Below are 10,526 nucleotides of genomic sequence, written 5' to 3'. Positions count from 1 at the left end.
GAGAAAAGGATTCTATTGTCAACACACACTGCAGAATATATCTTAGCATTTGTTCGTGCCATCCTGTTAGGACTGCGGCGGACTATGAAATAAAGAATGTTAAGTGTATATTGAGCAGAGAGATAAATGACAGCGGTCCATAGTCTGACATATATTTTAGTCGTTACATCCACACTATATTAGGAAAGATGTTCTCCTTCATATCATGTATAAGAACACTAAATGTTTTCCTCCTAAACAATATTATGAAAGATGTTCCCTTTCACATCATACTGTATCACATACTCAATCTTTTCTTTCTAAAACGTAAGTAGCAATGTATTAAGAGAATATGGAATCTTATCACTGAAATTTCACTCCTTACCTTAATCCTGTTTCTTATATTTTACCGTGGGTCATTGTATCTTTGCTGTAGAAGTTCAAGAGAAAGAAGAAAACCTGATTGACAGTCTCACGATATTTTAGATTCTAGCACTTCTGAGTTGGTTTCCCATTCATATTTTTTCCTTTGGGTTCCTTACGTGTTTTATCGCGTGCCTTTCCCCTACAATGTATTCCTGTTTTCCTGAGGATTTCATGACTGCACCGCAGTTCACGTTCGCATGCGGGTTTCTGTGTAAACACTTGCTACTCTCTTCATTTATTTAAAATATGTGTTGCATTTTCACTCGTACCTTCACTTCTGTCTGATACCTTCAAGTACCTAAAAAGCAAACGTCGTTTACTTGTTGCTTCACATTATTATTAGTTAAACGATATGCCAAATAAGGACTAGCAAGAACGATTCAGTGAACACATTAGGACGTAGTCAGTAAAATTATTCTGAACTGCTGACCGCACTGTCAGTATATAATGTTGTCCGACGTTATGGCCACTACTGAAAGTGGCCTCCCTCAGAGCTTTGTGCTGAGCTGTAACAGTGACAACGGCCGCGGAAACCATTTCTTACATTAAGATGTACTTATTAAAATTATCTGATTATAATGTTTGTAAAATAAGAAGAGAAATGGACAGCCCCAAACCCTTCGCTGGTTGTCACAAACGATGTTCCAGTAAGAAGAACTGACATTTTCAGTAAGTTTCATGCTTAGATCTTAGGTTTTGTGAAGACTTAAAAAAAATTTTGACTACCACTTGTAGTTAAATTATAGTGCAATGGCGGATGACTTAACGATGGCCTCAAAATTCTTCGTCCCTCTTACCCTCAGCGCCTGGACGTGTCCAAATACACACACACAAATAAAGTTATTACCGAAAAAGATAAAAAGATATTTCGTCTACATTCACATAAAATGACTGAACACATAAAACTTTCTATGCGTATCACTTGGCTTATCTTATTACGGCGTGTAGGTGGGTGTGAACGTAATATTTTTGCATTTGGGGAGAAAGTATGTGACTGAAATTTTCTGCAAAGATCTCGCAAGATCTTACACACATTCGCTTTAATGATCACCATTCCCAGTCACGTATCACATCTGTGACACTCTCTGGCCTGTTTCGTGAAAATGCAAACCGAGGTGCTGTTCTTTGAACTCTTTCGATGTCTTGAATCCTATAAGGTAAGCAGGCAGAAGGTACCAGGCAGAAATACACTGGTACAAGATGGACAAGCGTAGTGTAGGCATTGTGTTTAGTATACCTGTTGCACCTTACAGCACTTCTGCCAGCAGAACGCAGTGTCTTCTTCGATTCCCTCACAACGTTTATTGTGTGATGGTTACAGTTTAAGGCGTTCGTAATTGTAATCCCTACGTGCTTAGTTGAATCAGCAACCTTTAAATACGTGTCATCTGTGTTGTAACCGAGTATTCTTTTAGTACTTATGCGGAGGACCTGTAACTTCTTGTTGTTCTGGTTCCATTGCTATTTTTCAAATCTATGGAGATATCTTGTATAAATCATTTTGTAATTCGGACTGATCATCTGATGTCTTTACTACATAACAACAGCATCATATACAAACAACCTAAGAGGCCTTTTCTCATTGAATCCCAAATCGCTTATATACAAGGGGCGGCAAAAAGTTTCCGTTTGAGGGTGTTGCTGCAGGGTGTATGCAACGTAACGCGACTCAGATACTGGTACATACGCAGCGATGTGTGAGCAAGGTTCAAAAATGGCTCTGAGCACTATGGGACTTAACATCTGAGGTCATCAGTCCCCTAGACTTAGAAGTACTTAAACCTGACTAACCTAAGGACATCACACACATCCATGCCCGAGGCAGGATTCGAACCTGCGACCGTAGCGGTCGCTAGGTTCCAGACTGTAGCGCCTAGAACCACATGGCCACTTCGGCCGCCGGCGTGTGAGCATGGCATTAAAGAGTCATTCGTTTCTTTCTGAGATGCGTGCGGTAAATGCCGATAAGTGAACTATGCCGACGTTATTACCAAATGCGTCCAAGATGAACCAATTGCTATTATTCTTTACTTGGCTGCCGAAGGACAAACACCGGTAGATGTCCAACAGAGAATGAACCATGTTTATGGGACAGCATGTGCGTCGAAAACCACCTTTGTGGAACAGTGAGCCAAGGGGTGCAGCTGCTTGAAGGTGATGCACGACTCCATATAGGGAATTTCGTAACTAAGAAGTTAGGCCAACCCAAGTGGGAGACACTTGAGCGGCGGCCGATGTGGCCGAGCGGTTCTAGGCGCTTCAGTCCGGAACTGCGCTGCTTCGGGCATGGATGTGTGTGGTATCCTTAGGTTAGTTAGGTTTAAGTCGTTCTAAGTCTAGGGGACTGATGACCTCAGATGTTACGTCCCATAGTGCTCAAAGCCACTTGAACCATTTTTTTGACACTCGAGCTTCTGTCGTATAGTCCTAATCTCTCCTCACGAGACGATCACGCCTTTGGCCCCTTACAAAAGTCTCGGAGGTTCAAAGATTCGTGGCGGACAATTGAGTGGAGCAGGGAATTACCGACATCTTCTTACAGAAAGACACTGTGTGTTACCAAACGGCTATCATCAACCTGGTTGGGTCGGTGGGACGATTGCCTCTATGCTGAAGGCGATTTGGCCTCACTGCCACACCGATTTGGACGTACGACCATCAAACAGAAACTTTCTGATCGCCTCTCATAAATCAGCAACAGCAGACAGCCAATCACACATCTTTCAGGAATGCCGGACAGCACTTTTATTAAATTTATAGATTTCCGCTTATTACGACTTTCTCACAGGCTATCACGAAACCAGTGCGCAACTGCAAAAAAAAAAAAAAAATAAAATAAAATAAAATAAAAAAAATAAAATAAAAAAAAAAAAATAAAAATAAAAAATAAAAAATAAAAAAAATAGTCCAAATGGCTCTGAGCACAATGGGACTTAACTTCTGAAGTCATCAGTCCCCTAGAACTTAGAACTACTTAAACCTAACTAACCTAAGGACACCACACACATCCGATGCGGAGCCAGGATTCGAACCTGCGACCGTAGTGGTAGCGCGGTTCCGGACTGAAGGGCTTAGAGCCACGTTGCCACAGCAGCCGGCGTGGATGAACGGCAACAAGCACTTTCCTTATCTCTAAATTTCCAGACAGCTTTTGACACGGTATCCCTTGCATGCTGTACGAACGTACGGAATAAATCCATGTATATGTGAGTGGCTTGAAGATTTCTTAAATACGAGGGTCAGTCCAAAAGAAACACACACTATTTTTTTAAATCCCTCTTTTATTCTACATGTTTGAAAGTTTTACAGTGTGTAGACACATCCTTTAGGAACAATATTTTCATTTCTCCACATAATTTCCATCCCTATCAACTGCCTTACGCCATCTTGGAACCAGCGTCTGTATACCCTCACGGTAAAATTGTGGACCAAACTGTTGGAGCCACTGTTTGCCAACGTGCACAAGGGAGTCATCATCTTCAAACCTAGTTCCACGAACAGAGACTTTCAGTTTCACAAAGAGATGATAGTCAGATGGAGCCAGGTCAGTATGGTAAGGCGTGTGTTTGAGTGTTGCCTATCCGAGTTTTGTGATCGCTTCCATTGTTTTTTGACTGATGTGTGGCCGTGCATGTCGTGCAACAGCAAAACATCCTGCTTTTGCCGATGTGGCCGAACACGACTCAGTCGAGCTTGAAGTTTCTTCAGTGTCGTCACATATGCATCAGAATTTGTGGTGGTTCCACAAGCAAGAGTCGTTCGGAATCGAGGAACACCGTAACCATAACTTTTCCAGCAGAAGGTGTGGTTTTGATTTATTTTTTTGGATGAATTTGCATGATGCTACTCCATTGATTGCCCCTTCGGCCCTGGTGAAAAATGATGGAGCCATGTTTCATTATCTGTCACAGTCCTTCCAAGAAATTCATCTCCGCCATTCTCGTACTCTTCCAAAAGTTCGCTGCATACCGTTTCTCTTGTTTCTTTGTGAGCCACTGTCATTTTTAGCGCCAACACTTTCAGTATTCTGCAAACACTTCCTCCCCCTATCCCAAAGTAGCGTGACAATTCGTTCACTCTGATGCGTCTATCAGCAGTCACCAATTCGTTAACTCTCTGCACATTGTCTGGAGTGTGTACAGTACGAGGCCTGCCACTGCGAGGACAATCCTCAATATTGCCGTGCCCGCTTTCATCACGTAACCTGCTTGCCCACGGACTAACTGTAATTCGATCGACAGCAGCTTATCGATACACCTTTTTTCATCCTCTTGTGGATGTTTCCCACTGCCTCGTTTTCACAGCACAGGAATGCTATGACAGCACGTTGCTTCTGACGAACGTCAATTGTAGCAGCCACCTTGGAGACATGCTGTGACGACGCCACTCACTGGAACAGGTTGGACTAAGTTTGAAAACAAGCGGGAAGGATGTATCTACACACTGTAAAACTTTCAACATGCAGAATGAAAACTGTACTTTTACAAAAACAGTGTGCATTTCTTTTGGAGTAAACCCAGTATGTTGGAGCCAACGGCGAGTGTTCTTCAGAGACAAGGGTATCGTCAGCAGTTTTCCAGGGAAATGAGATAGGACCGCTGTTATTATCTACACACATAAATGATTTGACGGACAGGGTGGGCAGCAATCTGTGTTTGTTTGCTGATCATGGCTTCCAGTAATGTGCCGAAGTTGAGTGACTGTAGGAAGATAAAAGAATACTTAGACATATTTCCAGTTGATGTGACGAATGACAGCTGGCCCTAAATATCGAAAAATGTAAGTTAATATGAATGAATAGCAAGATAAAACCAGTAATGTTCGGATACAGTGTTTCTAGTGTCCAGCTTGATGCAGTCAAGTCGTTTAAACATCTGGGCGTAACGTTGAACGAGCATGTGCGAACTGAAGGTAGGAGAGGCGAATGGCCGACTCGATTTACTGGGAGAATATTAGGAAAGAGAGGTTCACCTGTAGAGGACACAGCATTTAGGACGCTGGTGCGGCCTGTTCTTGAGTACTGCTCGAGTGTTTGGGATCCGAAGGAAGACACCGAAGCAGTTCAGAGGCGGAATGCTAGATTTGCTGAACGATTCTAATGCCGTCAACATAAATTCCGCGTAAGGATCACGAAGATACCATACAAGAAATTAGGGCTGATACGCAGGCATATAGATAGTTTTCCCTAGTTCTATTCGCGACTGGAACAGGAAAGAAAATGACAAGTACTAGTGCAGGATAGACTCTGCCACGCACCGTACGGTGGCTTACGGAGTGTCTATATGGATTTAGATGTAGATTTTCCCTAGGCAGGCAGCTTGATTAGAAAGCGTTAACAGCCTTCTGGAAATCTAGAAGCATGAATAAGCTTGAGATCCCTACCGATAAAACTCATTACTTTGTGCGAATAAAGGGCCGGTTTTGTTTCACAAGAACGATATTTTCAGATTCCGTACTACGTGTCGAAAGATCGCGTTAGGTAGGAGAAGGTTAACTCAGTTAGAGTGATTTAAAGATCCGCAGATACATCTAAATCAGAGTGGCATGGCACGATTTTGAATCTCTCCTCACATTTTACGAAATTTTCTCTCAGTTTCACGGCTGTGCCACTCGGGATGACATGACAGTAGAGGCTACGGAGGCCAGTCGCTTGTAACAAAGCAGTGACAGCGAACTGTAGGTTAACGCGCGCCTCTCAGCCGCACCTGTTCGCCGTGAGGAACGGCAGTTGGCCACACACAGTGTGTGCGACAGCGCGGTGCCCGCAGTGACCGGCGGCGGGCGCGGGTTTTTGCGCGCCGCCCAGCCGCCCCGCGGACCGACATCCATCACGGGACGGCACCGCCCCCGGCGCGTCCGCACCTCGCAGCAAGGCGGCCGTTTTGTCTCAATTACCAGACCCGCACCCCGCTGCCTCACAGCCGGCCTATCTGCTCCCGGAAAGCGGCAACCCGCCTTACACACCTGCGCCATATCCGGCGGACGCACTGAAAACATTTAGCAGCTAACCAGGTTACACTCCGTTGGCGCCAGTACAATGGTTATTCGCGAGTGTGCCGCGGGTTTGAAAAGAGTTACTGTAACAGAGCTTTCTGCCAGATATTATTAACAGGTCAACTAATAGCAGTGCCCAGAATGAGACTTTCACTCTGCAGCGGAGTGTGCGCTGATATGAAACTTCCTGGCAGATTAAAACTGTGTGCCCGACCGAGACTCGAACTCGGGACCTTTGCCTTTCGCGGGCAAGTGCTTTACGGTCTGAGCTACCGAAGCACGACTCACGCCCGGTACTCACAGCTTTACTTCTGCCAGTATCCGTCTCCTACCTTCCAAACTTTACAGAAGCTCTCCTGCGAACCTTGCAGAACTAGCACTCCTGAAAGAAAGAATACTGCGGAGACATGGCTTAGCCACAGCCTGGGAGATGTTTCCAGAATGTCGTGTCGTGCTTCGGTAGCTCAGTTGGTAGAGCACTTGCCCGCGGAAGGCAAAGGTCCCGAGTGCGAGTCTCGGTCGGGCACACAGTTTTAATCTGCCAGGAAGTTTCATATCAGCGCACACTCCGCTGCAGAGTGAAAATCTCATTCTGGAAACATCCCCCAGGCTGTGGCTAAGCCATGTCTCCGCAATATCCTTTCTTTCAGGAGTACTAGTTCTGCAAGGTTCGCAGGAGAGCTTCTGTAAAGTTTGGAAGGTAGGAGACGGATACTGGCAGAAGTAAAGCTGTGAGTACCGAGCGTGAGTTGTGCTTCAGTAGCTCAGATCCTCGCTTCGCGCGTCGGTCGACTAGGTCGTGCTCTTAGTTCCGCCTCTACCGTAGCGCAGCGTGTTTTCCTCCTGTCAGTTTAGTGCCGTGTTGGTCTCCGTGCGCGTCGCATCGCAGGTTGTCGGCTGGTGTTTGGTGTTCGTGCGGCCCTTCCTGTCGCGGCGTCGTCTCTCGCCGTGATGTCCACCATGGTTCCCACGAAAGTTCCGCGTACAGGTACAGTCAGTTTTACCTTTGACAAATCCACGCGTCACGTCCAGCCCGGTTCTTTGGAGATACATGACTGGTTAGTCGATACAGTTAAGGTCACTACTGATCAGGTGCATACCGCATATTTCGACAGCGAATTATATGTGTTTTTTGTTAAGTTTCTTGACCCGCTCCAGGTTGATAGGCTACTTTCTCGTCATGGTTCTCAGGTACCCTTTACGCACCGTGATGGTTCCACTAGTATGGTTCTCTTGGCAAATGCAGAAGTGGTATATACGAATGTTCGGGTATTTAACCTTCCGCCCGAGGTTGACGACTCTTTTCTGAAGTCCGTTTTGCTTCCTTATGGGGACGTACGCCATATTCGAAAGGAACGCTGGTCTGCTCAGCACCGCTTACAGGTATATAGTGGTATTCGGTCGGTGGAAATGGTGGTCAAAAAACCTATTCCTTCTCACCTACAGGTATGTGGTTATAGGGTCCATATCACGTACAGTGGCCAGGAAGGAACATGTTATTATTGTAATGAAACTGGTCATTTCCGTACTAATTGTCCGCGGCGTGTGGTGGTATTAAAACCTACATACGAACAGCGTAAAAAATTGACTTTAGCTGATCTTCTCCCGCAAGGATCTCGGACTGAATCGCTCACTGTTACTGAGGGACGCAGTGATCCGTTACCCGACAACGGCCGTGATTTTCCCCCGTTGTCCTTGAGTAGGGATGTTGCTGCCCATAATTCCGATGTTCCCGCGCTGATTTCTCACAACAAGCGTCGGCGAACACAGGATGATGCGGCTGATGAATCTTCCTTATTGGCTCGCCCTTCCGATGGGCCTCCGGTAAAGGACTCTCTTTCTCAGTCGGAAATCGTGGATGAGGAAGCCACAGGTGCTATCACGCCTTTGCAGAAGCTCCCTGACACCTTATCTGACGTTGTTCCTGCTACCGCGGCAGCCTCTTCGGAGACGCCAGTGACGGAACCTGCTTCTGGTTGCCACGTGTCTTCTCCGGTGCTCTCTGACACTTCTCCTATTGACTCTGTTTCGCATCCCCCTTCTGGAATTTCTGTCGCCCCCTCTGGGTCACAGCCTCCTCCCATCAAACAACTGATTGATTCTCCAGAGCCAGTGGATCCCGTTGTTATTCACCAACTGTCCCACCGTGAACCCATGTCTGCGGACGAGTGGGATGTAGAGGCCTCTCTCTCGCAATCTGACACGGAATGTCTACATGATGCTCCTACGCAGCCGAACGCTGCAGCGTCGGCATCGCGGAGCCGCAGTCGAATCCGTAAACAGCCACGGAGAGCCGCGTCACGGCCGAAGAAAAAGCAGTGGGAAGATGAGGGTTCTGTTTCGTAGTTTTTCTCTCTGTGGTTCAGCGCTTGTTTCTGGTATGATTACTTGTATGCTGCTCCGTCAGCTGACGGCTCTCTACCGATCTTTGTTTTTCTTTGTAGGTTGAAGTTCCATGCAAGCATATACATTTCTTACTCTGAATATTAACAGAATATGTTCTGAGCTTCGGCTCGCCGCTTTGCGACAGTTTATCTATCAGTCTGGGGCAGATGTTGTTTTTTTACAGGAAGTCCTATTCGACCAGTTTTCCATTCCTGGGTTCTCGACGTTTTTTAATGTCGCTTCCGAACTTTCTACGGGCACTGCCTTGTTTTATAGAGAAGGCATTCCGTTGATGAATTTCGAAGTACTTGACAGTGGAAGGGGGATCGGGTGCACGTTTTATGATCTCAGTTTACTCCTTCTTTATGCCCCTTCTGGTTCGGGTTGTACTACCGCACGCTCGAGTTTCTATAAAGAAGAAGTCATTTACCTGCTTCGTAAATCCCCGACAAAGATAATTTTAGGTGGGGACTTCAATTGTGTTCTACGGCCGGTAGATCAGTCTCCTAATTTTAATTTCAGTAAAGAACTCGACGACCTTGTGCGCTCCTTGCACCTGCGTGACGTGTGGGTTTCTCGCTATCCTACACTTGTGCGACATACCTACTTTACTCCCACGTCTAGCAGTCGCCTCGATCGCTTTTACCTTTCCGATTCCTTGTGTGGGCAACTTCTGGCTGTTGATGTGATACCAGCCTGTTTTACTGATCATTGCGCTGTAGCCGTTACGTTTAATTACGAGCGACAACCGGTAAAATTGTTTCGTCCTCCTTGGATGCTCAATATCGCGTATTTGCAAGATACCTCCCTTGGTATCGTCCTGGAGGACATTTGGACACGTTGTTCTCGTACTATGGACCGGTACCCGTCTATCGTGGCATGGTGGACACTGTATGCAAAACCTCACATCCGTAGGGCTCTCATGCGTTTTGGGGCTGCGAAGGTGGCAGAAGATCGACGAACGCAAGAATTTTACTATTCTGTCTTACGTCAACTGTACGATAGTGCTACGCATGCTCCCCTCCGGGTTACTGATATACAGCGCATCAAAGCCAAATTGCTGCAGCTCAAACGCATTCAAATGGAGGGCCTGCGGACGAGGTCTCAACCACGTTCCCTTCTACAAGAGGAACTGACGTCACTCTACCATCTAGTCCGTTTACGGTCGCGCCGGAAACGTGGGTGCCTTGCCTCCCTCACAACCGCTGACGGCCGCGTGTTCACCTCTCACCGTGACATTTCTGACTTCGTTTACACCTATTTTACTGATCTGTACGATACTCATGTCCCGGCGGAAACCTCTCTTGACGACTTTACCTCCTTGCTGCCTCGCGTCGTCACTCCTCAATTAAACGACGCCTTTCTGCGTCACTTTCAGAAGGATGACATATATGATGTTGTTGCAGGATCGCAGTCCCGCAAGTCGCCTGGATTAGATGGTATTCCTAAGGAGTTCTATGTTCAATTTTGGCCGCTCATTGGTGACACCTTAACGTCAATGGTAAATGAAGTGATGCGGGGAGTCTCACTTCCTGCTCCTTTTCAGGAAGGCAGAATGGTCCTCCTCCCGAAATCCACAGGTCGACCTGCAATTGACTCCCTCCGTCCTATTACTCTCCTTAACTTTGATTATAAACTTGTCGCTCGAGCAATTAATATCCGTCTCTCTAAGCTGCTCGATACCATTATTGCCGCCCACCAAAGCTGTGTGCCTGGACGCACGATACTGACTTCCGTTCTCG

This window comes from Schistocerca gregaria, chromosome 1, assembly GCF_023897955.1.
Source record: "Schistocerca gregaria isolate iqSchGreg1 chromosome 1, iqSchGreg1.2, whole genome shotgun sequence".
NCBI lineage: Eukaryota > Metazoa > Arthropoda > Insecta > Orthoptera > Acrididae > Schistocerca > Schistocerca gregaria.
The sequence above is the reverse complement of the archived record's forward strand: the minus strand, read 5'-3'. Positions refer to the sequence as shown.